The 22,265-nt window shown below is 42.6% G+C and overlaps 1 protein-coding gene across 2 annotated transcripts in view; it reads left to right on the top strand.

Annotated features, from left to right (window-relative positions):
- LOC124000342 (delta-sarcoglycan-like) overlaps positions 1-22,265 on the top strand; it is a 313,303-nt gene that overhangs the window by 5,495 nt on the left and 285,543 nt on the right. Inside the window, exon 1 of one of the 2 annotated variants that reach the window (XM_046306631.1) lies at positions 19,591-20,090. The exons of the other annotated variant lie outside the window; for it this stretch is intronic. The gene's annotated coding sequence lies outside the window, so the exon portion shown is untranslated. Of the gene's footprint in view, positions 1-19,590; positions 20,091-22,265 lie in introns of those variants that run through there. 2 annotated transcript variants of the gene reach the window in all.

The raw sequence follows: 22,265 nt of genomic DNA, 5'->3' as shown, positions 1-22,265 counted from the left end.
AAACACAATCACAGCACGGTGAATACTAAACAAGGAACCGACGGGACAGGAACGGAACACAAAGGAATAAATAGGGACTCTAATCAGGGGAAAGGATCGGGAACAGGTGTGGGAAGACTAAATGATGATTAGGGGAATAGGAACAGCTGGGAGCAGGAACGGAACGATAGAGAGAAGAGAGAGCGAGAGAGTGAGAGGGGGGAGGGGGAGAGAGAGGGATAGAAAGAGGGAAAGAACCCAATAAGACCAGCAGAGGGAAACGAACAGAATGGGGAGCACAGGGACAAGACATGATAATAAATGACAAACATGACACAGACCATCCCAAACATGTTCAATGGGTGACATGCCTGGTGGATATGCATGCCATGGACAAACTGTGGACATTTTCAGCTTCCAGGAATTATGTACAGATCCTTTCGAAATGGGACCGTGCATTATCATGCTGAACCATGAGGTGATGGCGGCTGATGAGTGGCATGACAATGAGCCTCAGGATCTCGTCACGGTATCTCTGTGCATTCAAATTGCCATAGATAAAATGCAAATGAGTTGGTTGTCTGTAGCTTATGCTTGCCCATACCATATCCCCACCGCCCTGTTCACAACGTTGATGTCAGCACACTTCATGCCCACACATCGCTATACACGTGGTAATAATTCCCATTATTAAAGTGGCTGGAGTTGAGTCAGTATGTTGGCAGCAGCCATTCAATGTTAGTGGTGGCTGTTTAACAGTCTGATGGCCTTGAGATAGAAGCTGTTTTTCAGTCTCTCGGTCCCAGCTTTGATGCACCTGTACTGACCTTGCCTTCTGGAAGATAGCGGGGTGAACAGGCAGTGGCTCGGGTGGTTGTTGTCCTTGATGATCTTTATGGCCTTCCTGTGACATCCGGTGGTGTAGGTGTCCTGGAGGGTAGGTAGTTTGCCCTAGGTGATGCATTGTGCAGACCTCACTACCCTCTGGAGAGCCTTACGGTTGTGGGCGGAGCAGTTGCCATACCAGGTGGTAATACAGCCCGACAGGATGCTCTCGATTGTGCATCTGTAGAAATTTGTGAGTGCTTTTGGTGACAAGCCAAATTTCTTCAGCCTCCTGAGGTTGAAGAGACGCTGCTGCTCCTTCTTCACGATGCTGTCTGTGTGGGTGGACCAATTCAGTTTGTCTGTGATGTGTACGCCGAGGAACTTAAAACTTACTACCCTCTCCACTACTGTCCCATCGATGTGGATAGGGGGGTGTTCCCTCTGCTGTTTCCTGAAGTCCACAATCATCTCCTTAGTTTTGTTGACGTTGAGTGTGAGGTTATTTTCCTGACACCACACTCCGGGGGCCCTCACCTCCTCCCTGTAGGCTGTCCCGTCGTTGTTGGTAATCAAGCCTACCACTGTAGTGTCGTCCGCAAACTTGATGATTGAGTTGGAGGCGTGCGTGGCCATGCAGTCGTGGGTGAACAGGGAGTACAGGAGAGGGCTCAGAACGCACCTCTGTGGGGCCCCAGTGTTGAGGAGCCGGCTAGTGATGGCTATTTAAGAGTCTGATGGTAGATGCAGTAGATGATATAGAGTACAGTATATACATATACATATGAGATTAATAATGTAGGGTATGTAAATGTTATATTAAGTAGCATTGTTTAAAGTGGCTAGTGATATATTTTACATCAATTCCCATCAATTCCCATTATTAAAGTGGCTGGAGTTGAGTCAGTATGTTGGCAGCAGCCATTCAATGTTAGTGGTGGCTGTTTAACAGTCTGATGGCCTTGAGATAGAAGCTGTTTTTCAGTCTCTCGGTCCCAGCTTTGATGCACCTGTACTGACCTCACCTTCTGGATGATAACGGGGTGTACAGGCCATGGCTTGGGTGGTTGATGTACTTGGTAGTTTGCAACCGGTGATGCGTTGTGCAGACCGCACTCCCTTCTGGAGAGCCCTGCGATTGCAGGCGGTGCAGTTGCTGTACCAGGCAGTGATACAGCCCGACAGGATGCTCTTAATTGTGCATATGTAAAAGTTTGTGGGGGGTTTCAGGACCAAGCCAAATTTCTTTAGCCTCCTGAGGTTGAAGAGGTGCTGTTGTGTCTTCTTCACCACACTTTCTGTGTGGGTGGAACATTTCAGTTTGTCAGTGATGTCTAGGCAGAGGAACTTGAAGCTTTCCACCTTCTCCATTGCAGTCTCATCGATGAGGATATGGGAGTGCTCCAAATGCTGTTTCCTGAAGTACACGATCAGCTCCTTTTCTTTTGTTGACGTTAAGTGAGAGGTTATTTTCCTGGCTCCACTCTGCTAGGGACCCTACTTCCTCCCTGTAGGCTGTCATTGTTGGTAATCAGGCCCTCTACCGTTGTGTTGGAGGCATGTGTGGCCACGCAGTCATGGGTGATCAAAAAGCGAATTGAAGTGGGTCTAGGGTGTCAGGTAAGGTAGAGGTGGTAAGGTAGAGGTGATATGATCCTTAACTAGCCTCACAAAGCACTTCATGATCAAATCAAATGTATTTTTTAGCCCTTCTTACATCAGGTGATATCTCAAAGTGCTGTACAGACACCCAGCTTAAAACCCCAAACAGCAAGCAATGCAGGTGTACAAGCACGGTGGCTAGGACAAACTCCCTAGAAAGGCCAAAACCTAGGAAGAAACCTAGAGAGGAACCAGGCTATGAGGGGTGGCCAGTCCTCTTCTGGCTGTGCCGGGTGGAGATTATAACAGAACATGGTCAAGATGTTCAAATGTTCATAAATGACCAGCATGGTCAAATAATAATAATCACAGTAGTTGTCGAGGGTTCAGCAAAAGTCAGCACCTCAGGAGTAAATGTCAGTTGGCTTTTCATAGCCGATCATTAAGAGTATCTCTACTGCTCCTGCTGTCTCTAGAGAGTTGAAAAGAACAGGTCAGGGTTCCATACTCACAGGCAGAACAGTTTAAACCGGAGCAGCAGCATGGCCAGGTGGACTGGGGACAGCAAGGTGTCATCATGCCAGGTAGTCCTGAGGCATGGTCCTAGGGCTCAGGTCCAATCTCTCCAGAAGAATGTGGTGATTGATTGTATCAAAAGCAGCACTAAGGTCTAGGAGCACGAGGACACATGCAGAGCATCGGTCTGACGCCATTAAAAGGTCATTTACCACGTTCACAAGTGCAGTCTCAGTGCTATGATGGGGTCTAAAACCAGACTGAAGCATTTCATATACATTGTTTTGTCTTCAGGGAGGCAGTGAATTGCTGCGCAACAGCTTTTTCTAAAATGTTTGAGCGGAATGGAAGATTCGATATAGGCCGATAGTTTTAATTTATTTTCTGGGTCAAGGTTTGGCTTTTTCAAGAGAGGCTTTATTACTGCCACTTTTAGTGAGTTTGGTACACATCCGGTGGATAGAGAGCCATTTATTATGTTCAACATAGGAGGGCCAAGCACAGGAAGCAGCTGTTTCAGTAGTTTAGTTGGAATAGAGTCCAGTTTGCAGCTTGAAGGTTTAGAGGCCATGATTATTTTCATCATTGTGTCAAGAGATATAGTACTAAAACACTTGAGTGTCTCTCTTGATCCTAGGTCCAATTCGCAGATTTAAAGAGGAGTCCGTAATTTGCTTTCTAATGATCATGATCTTTTCCTCAAAGAAGTTCATGAATTTATTACTGCTGAAGTGAAAGCCATCCTCTCTTGGGGAATGCTGCTTTTTAGTTAGCTTTGCGACAGTATCAAAAATAAACTTCGGATTGTTCTTATTTTTCTCATTTAAGTTGGAAAAATAGGATGATCGAGCAGCAGTGAGGGCTCTTCGATACTGCACGGTACTGTCTTTCCAAGCTAGTCGGAAGCCTTCCAGTTTGTTGTGGTGCCATTTCCGTTCCAATTTTCTGGAAGCTTGCTTCAGAGCTCTGGTATTTTCTGTATACCAGGGAGCTAGTTCATTATTACAAATGGTTTTAGTTTTTGGGGTGCAACCCGCATCTAGGGTATTGCGCAAGGTTAAATTGAGTTCCTCAGTTAGGTGGTTAAATTATTTTTGTCTTCTGACGTCCTTGGGTAGGCACAGGGAGTCTGGAAGGGCATCAAGGAATCTTTGGGTTGTCTGAGAATTTATAGCACGACTTTTGATGCTCCTTGGTTGGGGTCTGAGCAGATTATTTGTTGCGATTGCAAATGTAATAAAATGGTGGTACGATAGTTCAGGATTATGAGGAAAAACATTACGTTCCACAACATTTATTCCATGGGACAAAACTAGGTCCAGAGACGTGTTGGATAAAACCCACTGAGTCAATGATGGCTCCGAAAACCTTTTGGAGTGGGGCTGTGGACTTTTCCATGTGAATGTTAAAATCACCCAAAATTTGAATATTATCTGCTATGACTTCAAAGTCCGATAGGAATTCAGGGAACTCAGTGAGGAACGCTGTATATGGCCCAGGAGGCCTGTAAACAGTAGCTATAAAAGTGGGCTGCATAGATTTCATGTCTAGAAGCTCAAAAGACGAAAACGTCTGGATTTTTTTTGTAAATTGAAATTTGCTATCGTAAATGTTAGCAACACCCAGGCCTTTGCGGGATGCACGGGGGATATGGTCACTAGTGTAACCAGGAGGTGAGGCCTCATTTAACACAGTAAATTAATCAGGCTTGAGCCATGTTTCAGTCAGGCCAATCACATCAAGATTATGATCAGTGATTAGTTCACTGACTAAAACTGCCTTTGAAGTCCTTCATCCTTTCCTACACTGAAATTAGCCTTGCCTAACGATTGCGTCTGAAGCACAGCTATCCTCGCCGTAAGGCGATCGTTCTCCTGTATATTATGAGTACAGCGGCTGCAATTAGAAGGCATCATGTTAATGTTACTACTTCCAACCTGAACTTCCAAAAGCTCAGGTTGCCCAGCCCGGCGGAGATACCATCTTCGGCAAAATCATTCGCAAAGAGATTCCTGCAAAAAAATATTATTTGAAGATGAAGTTACTACTGTTGGAAGTCCTGAAGAACCATGTCCAGATAAAGCGTTCAGAGTGAAAACGTTTAATGAAAAAAAAGTTGAGGGAAAAACTGAAAATATAAACGGTACTTAAAAACTAAAAAACGTAAAGTTGTCAGGTAGCAAAGTAAGGTTGGCAACAAAACGCACAGCAACACGTAAACAAGACTGCAAGTTGTGACTGGAAATGACATGCTGAATGACACTGTGTACTCACACTCTCTCTCTCTGCATAGCGTAATTACAGAAGTGAGTGCTACGGCGCGATATTCATTTAGTTCTTGGGTACAGGAACAATGGTGGACATATTGAACCAAGTGGGGGAAGCAGACTGGGATAGGGAGAGATTGAATATGTCCGTAAACACTCCAGCCAGCTGGTCAGCGCATTCTCTGAGGATGCGGCTAGGGATACTGAAGGACTGGCAGCCTTGCGAGAGGTTAACACGCTTAAATGTCTTACTCACATCGGCCATGGAAGAAGGAGAGCCCACAGTCCTTGGTAGCGGGCCATGTCGGTTATCCTCAAATCGGGCGAAGAAGGTGCTTAGCTTGTCCGGAAGCAAGACGTCAATGTCCGCGACGTGGCTGGTTTTCCCTTTATTGTCCATGATTGTCTGTAGACCCTGCCACATATGTCTCGTGTCTGACTTTTGACTCCACTTTGTTTCTGTGCTGATGTGTTGCCTGTTTGATAGCAACACCGTTTGTATTCGGCCATATTCCTGTCACCTTTTCATGGTTAAATGTGGTGGTTCGCGCTTTCAGTTTTGCGCTAATGCTACCATCTATCCAAGGTTTCTAGTTTGGGGAGTTTTTATAGTCAGTGGGTACATCTCTTATACACTTCCTGACGAATTCAGTCACTGTATCCGTGTATTCATCAGTGTTTATTCTCAGAGGCTACAGAACATATCCAAGTCTTCGTGATCAAAACAATCTTAAAGTAGGAATGCCAATTGGTCAGACCAGTGTTGAATAGACCTTAGCACAGGTACTTCCTATTTGGGAGTCGTGATCAGATTTTCCAACGTGAGGGTGGGGGAGGGCCTTGTAGGCATTTCAAAAAGTTGAGTAACAGTGGTCCGATGTTTTACCAGCGTGAGTACTACAGTCAATGTGTTGGTAGAACTTCGGTTGCGTTTTCCTCAAATTTGCTTTGTTAAAATCCCTAGCTCCAATAAATACCGCATCAGGATGTGTTGTTTCCAGTTTGCATAAAGTCCAATGTAGTTCTTTGAGGGCCGTCGTGATATCGGCTTCAAGGGGAATATACACTGCCTTGACTATAACCGAAGAGAATTCTCTTGGGAGATCATTTGTTCGTTATTTGATTGAGGTATTCTAGGTCAGGCGTACAAAAGGACTTGAGTTTCTGTATGTTATCACACCATGAGTGTTTAATCATGAAACATACACCCGCGTCTTTCTTCTTCATTTCTGTCTGCGTGATGTACTGAGAACCCAGATGGCTGCATGGACCGGGACATTATATCCCGAGAGAGCCATGTTTCCGTGAAACAGAGTATGTTACAATCCCTGATGTGTCTTTGGAAGAAGATCCTCGCCCTGAGCTCGTCTACTTTATTATCCAGACTGAACATTAGAGAGTAATGTACTCGGAAGCGGTGGATGGTGTGCACGCACACCTCCTGAGTCAGACTAGAAGTCCACTCCGAATACCTGTTCTCCGCCGGGGGTGTTTTGAAGCAGCCTCTGGAGGTACGGACAAGCAATCCAATTTGGGAAAGTTATATTCTCTGGGCGTAATGCTAGTGAGTTACCACCTCTCTGACATCAAATAGTTATTTCCAGCTCTATGTAATAACAGAAAACATTTTCTGGGCTAATAATGTAAGAAATAACACACACAAAAAAATAATAATGCAAAGTTGCTTCAGGGCTAGAAGCAGAGCATCCATATCTTTCAGCTTCATCTTATATTGGTCTCTTCAATGCAGTTTGAGCATCAGGTCATCTCAGGTCACAGGTGCTTATCAATTAGAATACAAATATATCTGCTGCTGTGGCGGTCTTAACTGTAAGAAGAATGAAAGGCAATGGGTAAATGCTCTTCAACCTAAATCTATGTATTTTGTGTAATGCATGTAGGTGTAAATGGGAAGAGTAATCCTTCAGTTCACAGGATTTACACAGATCAACCAGCGTTAAACCTCTCTCTCTCTCTCTCTTTCCTCCACTCCCTCCCTCCCTCCTTCCTTCTCCATCCACATATTCCTCCATCTCTCTTTCCCACTCACTGGCATTGCAACGCTGTCCCCTTTGTTAGACACTGCTGCCCTCTTCACAAGCTTCCAATAAACACGCGAGTTCACTGCAGGAGAATAAATTTAGGCCAGAGTGACAAGGTAATCTAAGGTCAACCAACGAGACATCAAAGAGCTAACTTTGGTATCCACTGCCTCTGTGTGGCTCTAGCCTTTTGGGCGCACTAACCAAGATTTGGTTGGGAGGCCCCCCACCTCACGACAAAATATTTTTGAGGCCCCCTCTTAATGGTTTTATAGTTAATTTCCTGCAATTATAAACATTTTGCCATGGGGCTGAGAGAAAATGTTGCCATTTTCAAGCAAGTTTTCTGTAATTCTACACATTTTGGCATGGCCAGAGAGAACTCTGTAATTTTATATCAAATTTCATGCAATTCTACTCATTTTGCAATGGGACAGAAATAAAATACATACAGTTTTACAGCTAATTTCCTACAATTTTACCAATTTTAACATGGGGTGGATAATTTCTCTTCAATTTAAATTAAATTCTCTGCAATTCTACACATTTTGTAATGACTTGATAATGTGATATCTGAGTGAGAATGACTTAGAAAATCAGTAGGGGACCCCGGTTGGTATTCAGCTATGATTACTACAATTTTAGATAGCTGGCTAGGCTAACTACCAATCTAAAAAACAATTGACATGGCTACCATAACAAGAGAAACCTGATGATGCACAACAAAATTTAGAAATTGCACCTGGTGTATTGTAGTTTTCTTACTCTCAATAGTAAGTTGAGACCCATTTGTGGGGAAATATTTATTCTGATTGGCTGGGCCTGGCTCCCCAGTGTGTTTCTCCCATTTTCTCCCATTCTCTGCTTATCCTCTCAAGCTCTGTCAGGTTGTATGGGGAGCGTCGCAGTACAGCTATTTCCAGGTCTCTCCAGAGATGTTAGATCGAGTTCAAATCCAGGCTCGGTCTGGACCTCTCAAGGACATTCAGAGAGAGAGTTGTTCCAAAGCCACTCCTTCGTTGTCTTGGCTGTGTGCTTAGAGTCATTGTCCTATTGGAAGGTGAACCTTCGCCCCAGTCTGAGGTCCTGAGCATTCTGGAGCAGGTTAACATCAAGGATCTCTCTGAACTTTGCTCCATTCATCTTTCCCTTGAACCTGACTAGTCTCCCAGTCCCTGCCGCTGAAAAATATCCCCACATCATGATGCTGCCACCACCATGCTTCACCATAGGGATGCCTTTTTTCAAACTCCAAGCGGGCTGTCATGTGCCTTTTACTGAGGAGTGGCTTCCGTCTGGCCACTACCATAAAGGCCTGATTGTTGGAGTGCTGCAGAGATAGGAGAACCTTCCAGAAGGACAACCATCTCCACAGAGGATCTCTGGAGCTTTGTCAGAGTGACCATCGGGTACTTGGTCACCTCCCTGAGGCGGCCAGCTCTAGGAAGAGTGTTGGTGGTTCCAAACTTCTTCCATTTAAGAATGATGGAGGCCACTGTGTTCTTGGGGATCTTTAATGCTGCAGAACTTTTTTGGTACCCTTCTCCAGATCTGTGCCTTGACACAATCCTGTCTTTACAGACAATTTCTTCAACCTCATGGCTTGGTTTTTGCTCTGACATGCAACGGTCAACTGTGAGACCTTATATAGGCAGGTGTGTGCCTTTTCAAATCATGTCCAATCAATTAAATTTACCACAGGTGGATTCCAATCAAGTTGTAGAAATATCTCAAGGATGATCAATTGAAACAGGATGCACCTGAGCTCAATTTCTAGTCTCATAGCAAAGGGTCTGAAAGCTTACGTAAATAAGGTATTTCTGCTTTTTATTTTCAATATATTTGCAAACATTTTTAAAAAACTGTTTGCTTTGTCATTATGGGGTATTGTGTGTAGATTGATGAGGAAAAATCTAATTTCATACATTTTAGAATAAGGCTGTAACATAACAAAATGTGGAAAATGTCAAGGGGTCTGAATACTTTCCGAATGCACTGTATATATATATATATATATATATATAAAACCGTTCAAAAGTTTGGGGTCACTTTGAAATGTCCTTGTTTTTGAAAGAAAAGCTATTTTTTTGTTCACTAAAATAACATCAAAAATACAGTGTAGACATTGTTAATGTTGTTAATGTTGTAAATGACTATTGTAGCTGGAAATGGCTGTTTTTTCTATGGAAAATCTACATTGTCGTAAGGAGGCCCATTATCAGCAATCATCACTCCTGTGTTCTAATGGCACGTTGTGTTAGCTAATCCAAGCTTATAATTTTAAAAGGCTAATTGATCATTAGAAAACCCTTCTGCAATTATGTTAGCACAGCTAAAAACTATTGTTCTGATTAAAGAAGCAATAAATCTGGCCTTCTTTAGACTAGTTGAGTATCTGGAACATCAGCATTTCTGGGTTCGGTTACAGGCTCAAAATGGACGGAAAAAAGGACTTTCTTCTGAAACTCGTCAGTCTATTCTTGTTCTGAGAAATGAAGGCTATTCCATATGTGAAATTGCCAAGAAACTAAAAATCTCGTACAACGCTGTGTTCTACTCCCTTCACAGAACAACGCAAACTGGCACTAACCAGAATAGAAAGAGTGGGAGGCCCCGGTGCACAACTGAGCAAGAAGACAAGTACATTAGAGTGTCTAGTTTGAGAAACAGATGCCTGACAAGTAATCAACTGGCAGCTTCATTAAATAGTACCCGCAAAACACCAGTCTCAACGTCAACAGTGAGGAGGCGATTCCGGGATGCTGGCCTTCTAGGCAGAGTTCCTCTGTCCAGTGTCTGTGTTCTAGACACTCTACTGTACAGGTCCTCTTGCTCAGTTGTGCACCAGGGCCTCCCACTCCTCTTCCTTTTTTGGTTAGAGCCAGTTTGTGCTGGTCTGTGAAAGGAGTAGTACACAGCATTGTACGATATCTTTGATTTGTTTAACACTTTTGGCTACTACATGATTCCATATGTGTTTTTCATAGTTTTGATGTATGCTCTATTATTCTACAATGTAGAACATAGTTCAAATAAAGAAAAACCCTTGAATGGGTAGGTGTCAAAACTTTTGACTGGGACTAGTTAGCATTGAAAACAGTGGACAACAAAACCAAAGTATGGATTGCTGTCATACCTTGTCCATAGACTGCTTACAGGGTAAGAAGGGTGTGGGGGTTCTGTGTGTGGCTTTTGAACAATTATTTGGATTCCTTATGTCTATCTCATTCTTAGAAAAAGCTTGGTTCAAATTGGATGTTAGATACTGTATTAGTTGAATATTATATGAATCGTATACATTAAAATGGGCAATTTGGGTGCAATCAATTAGCTTCATTTCTCTGAGATCAAATTATATTTCAACAAAATAATTTAGAACATAGTAAAAATAAAGAAAAACCTTTGAATGAATGGGTGTTCTAAAACTTTGGACTGGTGGACGCTTGTGTCAGTTAATCCTGGAACCAGCCCTGTGTGTGTGCTTGTGTATATTCACCCTGTAAATATCAACAGACAAGTTATTTCCCTCTTAGAAGGATTGTGTCAAGAGGAGGAGGTGAAATTGTGAGGGAAAATCATAGAGCAACTGGAGGTCAAATGTTGCGTTCTCCTGGAAAAGTCCGCTCCAATTTATTCTAACTTGCAATGAGCAACACTGGATGCTTGACTTGTCGTGTTTCTTTGCATGTGTGAGAGTAGCATCCCACCATATTAATATGTAACAACTATCTGACATTCTGATAGCTCTATTCACATTGCATTCATGAAAAAGTCTGCATGAGACAGGACATTTCTCCATTCCCCAAGCATGGGCCAATTTGGCGTGTGCAGCACTGTATTGAGATGCAATGAATAGTATTGGTTATACCAGCACTGTTCCCTCTCCTCTCCCAGTGAACTCATTAGAGATGCCCTCCAGCCAGCCCCTAAAGGGTTTGAGCAGTGTCAACACAGACAGACAGCCTGGGACATGCCTCTGATTTCCTCTCGGATGTATGCTGTCTCGGTGAACTGAATATTCAACAACTTTAAAATATATTATCTAGCTGTGTTGTGCACTTGCTCCCACTCTCCCTTCCCTCTCGTGCAATAATTGAATTGTTGTTGTTGCGTTGTGAGTACTGTCACATGGCATATTGCATATGCCAAGTAGAGATGACGCTAGAGTGATATAAAGCTATTCCTACATTTACGTCTGTGTAAAATTTCCTGTCTTTAGCTACTGCTGTGTTTTTTGGTGTAGGTTCATTGATTTTTGTTATTCGAAATGTGGTTATATAGTAATGACAAATTGGGCCTGCTGTAATGCATAAGCCCACATAAAACATAAGCTCCCTAAGGATACGCTTAACGCAGCCATACGTTTGCTTTACAACAACGCCCTGCTGAGTCGAGCCTGTGATCTATAGAGGCAATAAAACACAGTTCTTCAAAAGCAGAATACAACCCACAGATGCAGAAACCTGCCAAAAGCTGTTACTGCTACCAACCGAAATAAACGTGTCATTATTTAATAAAATCTAACTTTATTTGACACATGCGCCGAATACAAGTGTAGACTTTACCGTGAAATGCTGACTTACAAGCCCTTAAACAACGGTGCAGTTTAATAATAATAAGAAAATATTTCCCAACTAAAATAAAAAGACATTATAAAAGGTAACACAACAAGAATAACAATAACGATGCTATATACACGGGGCCCCAGTACCGAGTCAGTGTGTGTAATCTGTACATATAGGTGGGGACGAAGTGACTATGCATAGGTGACAATCAAACAGTGAGTAGCAGTAGTGCACTAAAGGGAAGGGGGAACAATTCCATATAAATTGTCCGGTGTCGATATTTATGAATTGTTCAACAGTCTAATGGCTTGGGGTTAGAAGCTGTTGAGGAGCCTTTTGGTCCTAGACTTGGCGCTCTGGTACCGCTTGCCGTGCGTCTATAACTTGGGTGACTGGAGTCTCAGAAAATTTTATGGGCCTTCCTCTGACACGGCCTATTATATAGGTCCTGGGTGGTAGGAAGCTTGGCCCCAGTGATGTACTGGGCCGTTCGCACTACCCTCTGTAGCGCCTTACGGTCAGATGCTGATCCGTTGCCACACCAGGCGGTGACTCAACCGGTCAGGATGCTCTCGTTGGTGCAGCTGTTGAACCTTTTGAGGATCTGGGGACCCTTGCCAAATCTTTTCAGTCTCCTGAGGGGGAATAGGTTTTGTCGTGCCCTCTTCACGACTGTCTTGGTATGTTTGGACCATGATAGTTCGTTGGTGATGTGGACACCAAGGAACTTGAAACTCTCAACCCGTTCCACTACAGTCCCATGGATGTTAATAGGGGCCTGTTCGGTCCACCTTTTCCTGTAGTCCACGATCAGCTCCTCTGTCTTGCTCACATTGAGGGAGAGGTATTAACTGAAATGCACAAAAAAACAATAAAGAATGAACGAAACGTGAAGACAATGGAGTGCTCACAGGCAACTACACATAAACAAGATCCCACCAACACAGGTGGGAAAAATAACTGCTTAAATATGATCCCCAATTAGAGACACTGAATACCAGTTGCCTCTAATTGGGAATCATACAAAACACCAACATAGATATATTAGATCACCCCCTAGTCACGCTCTGACCTACTACACCATAGAGAAACAATGGCTCTCTGTGGTCAGGGTGTGACAAACACATAACATCTACACACAGGAACACATTCGCCACACACACACTTACACACACGTATCACATACGCTGCTGCTACTGTCTTATCTATACTGTTTCCTATTCACTTTACTCCTACCTATATGTACATATCTTCTTAAATTACCTCGTACCCCTGTACATTGGAAGTCAGGATCTCGAGTCTTCACCTAGTGTTGTTAACCTTTAGCGACGAGCAATCCCGTATCCGGGAGCGTAATCATAGCCTCAAGCTCATTACCATAACGCAATGTTTCCTATTCATGAAAATCGCAAATGAAATAAATATATTGAAACACAAGCTTAACCTTTTGTTAACAACACTGTCATCTCAGATTTTCAAAATATGCTTTTTAACCAAAGCTACACAAGCATTTGTGTAAGAGTATCGATAGCCTAGCATAGCATTAAGCCTAGCATTCAGCAGGCAACATTTTCACAAAAACAAGAAAGCATTCAAATAAATCATTTACCTTTGAAGAACTTCGGATGTTTTCAATGACAAGACTCTTAGTTAGATAGCAAATGTTCATTTTTTCCCAAAATATTATTTGTGTAGACGAAATAGCTCCGTTTTGTTCATCACATTTGGCTAAGAAAAATACCGGAAAATGCAGTCACTTACAACGCCAAACTTTTTTCCAAATTAGCTCCATAATATCAACAGAAACATGGCAAACGTTGTTTATAATCAATCCTCAAGGTGTTTTTCACATATCAATTCGATAATCTATCACTCGTGGCAGCTGGCTTCTCATCAAAATCAAACGGAAAAATACTGCAGCTGGAGATTACGCAATAATTGCAACGGAGGACACCAAGCGACCACCTGGTAGATGTAGCCTCTTATGGTCAATCTTCCAATGATATGCCTACAAATACGTCACAAGGCTGCAGACACCTTGGGGAAAATGTGGAAAACGTAAGCTGACTCCTAGCTCCTCCACAGCCATATAAGGAGTCATTGCCATGAGGCGGTTTAAAAACATGAGGCACTTCCTGATTGGATTTTTATCTGTTTTCTTTTCTGTAACATCAGTTCTGTGGCACTCACAGACAATATCTTTGCAGTTTTGGAAACATCAGAGTGTTTTCTTTCCAAAGCTGAAAATTATATGCATAGTCGAGCATCTTTTCGTGATAAAATATCTTGTTTAAAACGGGAACGTTTTTTATCCAAAAATTTAAAGAGCGCCCCCTATATGAATGTGGTTAACAACCTATGGTTCCCCTTTATCCAACTGTCAGTGGAGAAACAAGCTTTTGAGTGTTCAGACATAAAACACCTAAGTTCTTCCGACTGGCATGGAAGTGGCTGAAGTCTTAAGAGGTGTAAAGATAATTAGGAGTCTGAAACTAGGCTATTTGGTGCAGTGTGTGTGTGTGTGGGGGGGTGTAACGGTTTCTTCCGTTGAAGGAGAGGAGGACCAAATTGCAGCGTGGTTAGTGTTCAACATGTTTAATATAGACGATAAACGAGAACACTTACAAAACAAGAAATGTGAAAACCGAAAACAGGCCTATCTGGTGCATAGACACAAAGACAGAAGAGAACCACCCACAAAGTACCCACAGAATATGGCCTCCTAAATGTGGTTCCCAATCAGAGACAACAATAGACAGCTACCTCTAATTGAGAACTAATCTAGGCAACCATAGACATACAAACTACCTAGAAAGAAAACAGCCCCATAAACATACAAAAAACCCTAGACCAGACAAACACATAAATCCCCCTTGTCACACCCTGACCTAACCAAAATAATAAAGAAAACAAAGCTAACTAAGGCCAAGGCGTGACAAGGGAGGGGGGGGGGTGCGCGTGTGTGTGTGTGGGTGTGCATGTGTTGTGTAGATGCGTGGTGTACCTCATATGTGTATGGGGTGTATTCATATCATATGTGCATGCCTGTGTGTGTGTGCAACAGAGGGGAGTCAGAGCGAATCAGAGCATATAGCAGATGTGCATTCTTTCTCTCCGCAGTCTGAGCCCCAAGGTCCCTCTGCTGGCCAATGATTGTTAATCTATCTGCTTTACTATAATTATGCCTTTTTTTTCCCTGCTCCTCACGCTCCAGTGCCTTCTCTATAGCCCTGCACCACTCTGAAAAAATGCATTACAGTACATACTGTGGCTTCCTGTAACAGGATAGTGATACTGTACAGTCAGGCCTTGATTCCTACTCTTATCTACTTGAAAATGACTTATTTTACTAGAGGAAAGAACATATTCATGTTCTTATAGCTAGAATTTGATTATGGGTAGCATATCTTACATCTGACACTAAAAGAGAATGGTACTTGTTAGATCACCAAATGGTGACGGTGCTGTTTAATGGTAGGGTTGGGCAGGATACCTTATAAATGTAGTCTGTTACAGTTACTAGCCTGTCCTAAATTATAATCAGTAATGTAACTTTTGGATTACCTAAACTCCGTAACATAATTTGATTCCTTTCAGTTACTTTTAGATGACTTTCCCCTTAAAAGGCACAGGTTAGTATCTAGCAAAGCCATAAAAGCACATTTTTGTTTTCTGGCCCATCTGGTGGAAATCACTCAGTTCTGCTTCAAGGATATCCCAATAAACGCCAACCTGCTTAATATGCATTCGAAGAATACAAAAAGGAATATTTCCAAATGAAGGACATATTTTGCAGGATAAGTCAATATTAGAGTTTACATAGCTGGACATAAATGGATGTTGACTTTTACTTAATAGGTTGGTTATGTACTGTATGCATATTCTAACCCATTGCTTTCTATTACAAATAATACTATTAGGCTATATATTTACATTTAACAAAAAGAGTCTGTCAGATTTCCAGTCATTCCAAATAGTTCAATATCCCTTGATCATGAAGAATACAACTTGGAAATATGTAAATATAGATTAGCCAAATTGTTTTAGGCCTACCTGAGCATTAACCAAAAACTGAGGACTATGTAAATGTTTTTTCATGAGGACTGATTAGATTCATTGCTTTGAGTTGAAAAATAAATTCTGCTCTCGGAATGGCATGCTTTGAGCACTACTGAAAAGTGCTATTTGCACGTGAAAGACTAGATGGTAATTTTCCATAAGGAAAATAAAAGTCCCAATCTTGGTCTTCTTAAATTAAACTAGTTTTTGACCGTATGGAGCACAATACCACTGGGGAGTTTGGAAGGGAGGAACTGAAACTTTTATTCCATAGGCTGGGATCCGCACTATGCAGCTGTTGCAAGAGCTCATTTTTCACTGGCTGTCTGTCATTTCACTGGCTGTCTATTCATTACTCCAATTCTGTTGCAAAACGTTTCTTAAATGGAAGCAAATGGAACGAAACACGTATGGACATAGCCTACCGGAATTTGTCCAATAGAAACAACCACAATGTGCTATGTAGCCTATATATCAATAATAAGTGATATCAGTATCACCCGTAGGCCACACCACTGCTGTCGTCCTTATCCCCAAGTGGTTATTCAAGTTGGATCATCTTTGGATGCCGACAACAGTCACACCATTGGAAGAAATAGCTTGGAATGTAGCCTATTCCTGCTCTTTTCTCGTAATTGATCAAATGCATTTAGTGTGTCGTCATAGTGGCCTCTGATCAGACTTGTTAAGGCGTAACAAATTTAAAAACTTGCAATTTTATTCAATGCTGATTTGAATGTCATTGAGAAAACAAGCAATTTTTCGGTTAGTGGCCCAACGCCCTTGACCGCTAGGATACCTGTCACCTCTTGATTTCACCTTTTGAGTTTGCCTTATCATTTCAGTGTTTTACAATTCAGTTATTGATCTCAGATGGGTAATTTTGATGAAGATAAAATCGTCGTCATCGATTTCAGATGAACCATTTAATGGGTTCACACTTCATTACGGTCAATCATTGCCGAATCCTCCTTCGCTTCACTTGTATTATGTGTCAGTACCATTTATGTCTATAGCATGTTGGCAGAGTGTATAGCTGAGACAGAACAGTTTGTTCCCAGGCCAGCCCAGAGAGACAGACAGACACTGTTTATTGCGCTGGCACTGGACACTACAAAAGCATCTTGAACTATTATTATAATAGAAGGGCAAGCATCACATTGAAACACTGCAGAGTAACATTGGTGCTTTCAGACTCTCTCTCCATTTATTTTTCACCAAATGTGATGTCATATTTACTTCTGTTCAGGTGTACTGCATTGCTGCATAGACTAGTTTATGAATACTCTGCATTATAACGTATAAAAACATAACAAAGGGAGAAAGTCCATTGTTGGAGGATGGGGGTGGAGTTTTGCTTATCAGCAGATTTGGTCCACAGGAGTTCTATTTATAGAGAGCTACGGGCTATAGATGTTTTCATAGTGGAATGGGGAAGTTAAAGTAGACTACATTCTATATCTATCTATCTATCTATCTATCTATCTATCTATCTATCTATCTATCTATCTATCTATCTATCTATCTATCTATTCTACTTTGAACCTAACGCCTATCAGCCGCCTGTCAAAGATTTCTGTGAGTAAATACATTCCACGTTGAGAGGTAAAGAATGACAACAAATATAAAAGTGTCCCAGCGTGCCCCTGCAGGAACATGGCTGTCTACAGTTGATCAGCTCTATTCTTCATTATTCTCCCCGTCCCTGGTATACTGTGGGTTGGAACCACAACCCCTGTCTCTCCCTCTTCCAGTTACAGTATCAACCTGCCTGCTAGAGTAGGTCTCTCTCTCTCTCTGTGTGCCAAGTGGCGTGAGTAAAATTGACATGTTTGGCACACGTTGCCTACAGCTCTGGTGGACCTCAGGGACCTAAATCCTCCCTGGGACGCGTCTAAACGCATCTTTGTTGTTCCAGGTCAATGCTGATTCTCCACAGGGCTGTCTAAAGTCCCCATATTCTGTCAGAGATGGGCCAGTTTCTGTCAGGGTGTCAAAGGAAGTAACAAGCCGGAGTTGATTTATTAGTTTGTACTTTAGCTATGGGCCCCATGGGGTGGAGCCAAGAATTACTGGCAACATTTAATTGCGTTAGATGGGAAGTGAGGGGGGTGTGTTGTATAAAGTTGACTTGTTGCCTCCATTCGTGGAATCCCCAAATCTCCCAATCGAAGGCAAGCTTGCACCTGCTATCCAAATATTATTTTTGTTTTGTGTTTGTTTGTTTGAAAATGGCCTAAGTGTGTATGTGAACAAACTCTCTGTGGCAGTTTTCAATCATATTCCCCCTCCTGCCTGGGTTGAGGTCAGGGCTTCATGACTGATATTGTACGTGTGTGTGTGTGTGTGTGTGTGTGTGTGTGTGTGTGTGTGTGTGTGTGTGTGTGTGTGTGTGTGTGTGTGTGTGTGTGTGTGTGTGTGTGTGTGTGTGTGTGTGTGTGTGTGTGTGTGTGTGTGTGTGTGTGTGTGTGTGTGTGTGTGTGTGTGTGTGTGTGTGTGTGTGTGTGTGTCTGTACAGCTGTATGTGTATGTGTGTGTATGTGTGTGCTTGCCTACATTATTAAGCGGGTGCATTCTGGCATGCTCCTGAATAGAACAACAATGATTTATACCATGTCATGGTGTAATGTGAGACGTGCTATTCTGGGTGTTATGCTGCCAAAAACTGCTTTTCTAACAGGTCTCATGAGAATGTATTGTTTTGGAGTTGCACAAAAAGAATGTCTGCAATAATGATCTCATTCGCCTCAGTCATGGAGAATGTCTGGACAATGTTATTGAGAAGCAGATCTATAGCAGATAATCAGTCTTCAGCTCCAAACCTCCTCATTAATTTTGGTGGATAGTTAACATCAGACAACCCTGCCTTTAATCGCATGTACAGATTACATTCTTTTAACTGAAAAACTCCACTGAAACCCTATTAAAATGAACACAATTGCCTTCTGAATAAATAAACAACAACTTCATATTCTTCCCTATCTTCATGAAACAATGAACAATGATAACCTTTTCATGAATGGTATTGATTGACTCTGACTGAGCCTCCCTCTCCAACTGGCTCTTAAATGCAGTGTGTTACTTTAAATATTCTAATCAATGTTTATGACCTCTAGTGAGACTCATGCTGTCAATTTGCCAACTTCAATGCAGCTGGAAACACTCTCTGCTAATTCTGTCTGCCTTCTCTTCTTCTCTCGCTCCTCTCATCCTTTCTCTCCCTCTTGTACATTTCCTAACCTCTACACCTCCTTCTCCCTCATCCCGCCTCTATTCCTCGTCCATCCAGTCTTCTCTCATCCTCTATCTTCTCTCTCCCTCTCTTTCTTTCTCTTCCTCACTCTCTCCTCCTTTGGATTTCAAATCATGATCCCCTCTGCTGCAAAGAAAACCCCACCTACTCAGCACTGCTAATGTAGTCACTGACAGTGCAAGTGTTCTCTCTCTCCTTCGCTCTCCTCATATCTCACTCCCTCTTTCTCTCTCTCTGATGCGCTCTCTCTTGCTTCTCTCTCTCCTGCTCGCACTCTCTCTCCCTTGTTGTCTCATACTCCCCTCCTCTCACTCCCTCTCGCTCTCGCCCTTTCCCTGATATCTCTCTCTCTCTCTCTCTCTCTCTCTCTCTCTCTCTCTCTCTCTCTCTCTCTCTCTCTCTCTCTCTCTCTCTCTCTCTCTCTCTCTCTCTCTCTCTCTCGCTCTCTCTCTCTCTCTCTCACAAACGCACACACACACACACTCTCTCATTGCTCCAGTCCCAAATAAATAAAGAGTCAGAGAAGGATGTGGGGGAAAGAGAGAAGTTGCTACTTTAGGAAGAACAATGTTGATGCTACCCAACCTTCTTCATCTCCTGCCTGCTTTTGAGAATGTGTGAGGATTAAAAGCGCGTGGCGGCGATTACACAGGGATTTCTACACCACAAAAGGATGCTCAGTTCTCCCTCCTCTCCTGCTGAAGCCACAGAAGAGAGGACTACCGTAGAGAACTTGTCTCCTCCTGTCTCAGCGCTACCTGCCTAACAGTCAGCCGTGCACAGCCACCAGAGGCAATGACAGCCTTGCTGCTCTAGAGCCCCATGGAGCGCAGTCCGCCGTTGGATTCCATGCTTTGTAGATTTACATTCTAAGAAATACGTTCTTAGAAGCCAAACCGAGAGAAAATAAAAACTGGCTGCTCACCAGCTCTATGGTTTTCTGACTCGTCCAAGATTGTGATTTTTGGCATCTGACTAAGAGGTAGGTTCTTGCTTTACTTTATCTTGTGTTTTTTGGTTTGTTCATTTGCTGCACTGCCTACTGTCAAAAATAACTGTTTCCTTCTTCAGGAAATTATTACTCGCAGGGAAATTGTGCTCAAAGAGAGGGGTTTGCCTGATGTTGGTGTATGTCTTTAACTGTCCTATTTAAAAGACTTGTCAGACATTTTCCCACTTACACTTGGACTACGGTAAGCTGTGGCTCTGTCCTAGGTACTGTTAGAGAGGATTATGCACAGCTCAATAACACAGAGGAATGGTGACATAGATACATTCCCAAATATGACTAATTCTCCCACATGCAGGATGAGAAGTTAGCTTCAGTCTGGGAAGTTTTTAATCTGATGCTTTGTTGCAGTGAACAGACATAATACTTGAACATTTCAGCTCCTTGCTCACATGGTACTTTTAACAAGTCAGGAGTAAAATTAAAAGAATGTAAATCATTTGATAATAGATGCAGATAACAGGGTATTTGAGAAGACGGGTACTTACTGAATAGTTTCTTACAACAAGTATTTGTGTTTGTGTTGTGTTTTTATTTGTGTTTGTGTTTTTTTTGTCATTTTGTTGAATGTTTTCTCTTTTGGAAACTCCCAAGAAACAGTCCACTGCAAAAAGGAGAGTGGTTACGTACTAAAATGAGACGGTCGGATGAAGAGAGAGATGGATTCATCTTTGTTATGCCTTCCTCCATTACTCTCTGATAGTGAGAGATGTCTCGTACTTTAAGTGACAAACACATACACACATGAATTCAGATGCAGGAATGCAGGACCCCCCCCCCCCACCTGGCCTGATGTACAGCCCACAGTTCCCTTCTGTGTGGAGTTCACCCTGTGCAGGATGCATATATGCCAAGTGGGGAGTGTGTGATCATATACACCTTTTCTGGAGCTTGCAACTGCCTGGTGCATCAGGTCTCATCAGGTCGGCTCATATTTGGTCTTTGGTCTGATTTGAGTCTTCCTCAATCAGTTTGTGTCATTTTGCATGTTTGTAGAGTTATTAATATTGTGTGCTCTCTCTCTATCGCGGTCTCTATCGCTCTCCCTCTCTTAACACTTATCCAGGTACTCTACATTTACACAAAGGTCATTTGAAAAACCAAATAAATGTTGGGCATGTGTCCACATGCTGAGCCCTCTGAATGCTGGAGAGAGGAGAGAGTCTGGCCTCAGAACGAGAGAAGCTCTCCCGAAAAGAACGCAATTTCCCTTGGAAGTGTAAGGAGCGCTGGGGGGCGAGTTGGCAGCCTGCCCGGCCACTGAAGAGAAATCCCTCCACGCCTCCAGAGGAAATCAATTGACAGAGAGACAGAATTAGCTGCTTTGCTCACCTGCTGAAGATAAGATTACTGCTGTGCCTCCGTCTTTTGCGTTGGCCTGGCGGTAGAAAGACACAGTGGAGGGAACATTGCTACTCACAGAGGCAGAGAATTATTCATGTAAAATAATGACACAAAGTTTGATTTGGGAGTTGATAGAAAGGCAGGGGATGCTCAGTGCAGGGCAGAGCTGAGGTTCCTACTGGATTATGATATTGTGGGGGTGAATAAAGAAGATGCTTGTGATTGCAGAAAAGTGTTTGAGATGGAATATACATTCTGTGGTTATGAATACTGCATCACACACACACACACACACACACACACACACACACACACACACACACACACACACACACACACACACACACACACACACACACACACACACACACACACACACACACACACACACACACACACACACACACACACACACACACACACACACACACACACACACACACACACACACACACACAAACAGAATAACCACATTAAATTGAAAAGAAAATGACCTGAAAGTCCTTCAACTTCAATTCAATGCCAAGAACAGCAAAGGCATCCTTGGCTCTCGTCATTCGGTACAGAATTGCCCCTCAAACAAATCAAGTCCTTTTACAGATCTGACCTCACTCCTCAATGTCCTTGTTACATTCAAATCTAATCATATTGGTTACATACACGTGTTTAGCAGATGTTATTGTGGGTATAGCAAATTTCTTGTAAATGCATTCAGAACTTGCTGTGTGTGTCATTAAATGAGGAACTGTCAGAGACTGTATTGGTTTATGTTTCGGCTTCTTTTCGATACATTTTTTATGTCTT

Source organism: Oncorhynchus gorbuscha, linkage group LG16 (genome assembly GCF_021184085.1).
Source record: "Oncorhynchus gorbuscha isolate QuinsamMale2020 ecotype Even-year linkage group LG16, OgorEven_v1.0, whole genome shotgun sequence".
NCBI lineage: Eukaryota > Metazoa > Chordata > Actinopteri > Salmoniformes > Salmonidae > Oncorhynchus > Oncorhynchus gorbuscha.
This window is presented reverse-complemented; position numbering and strand designations above follow the sequence as displayed.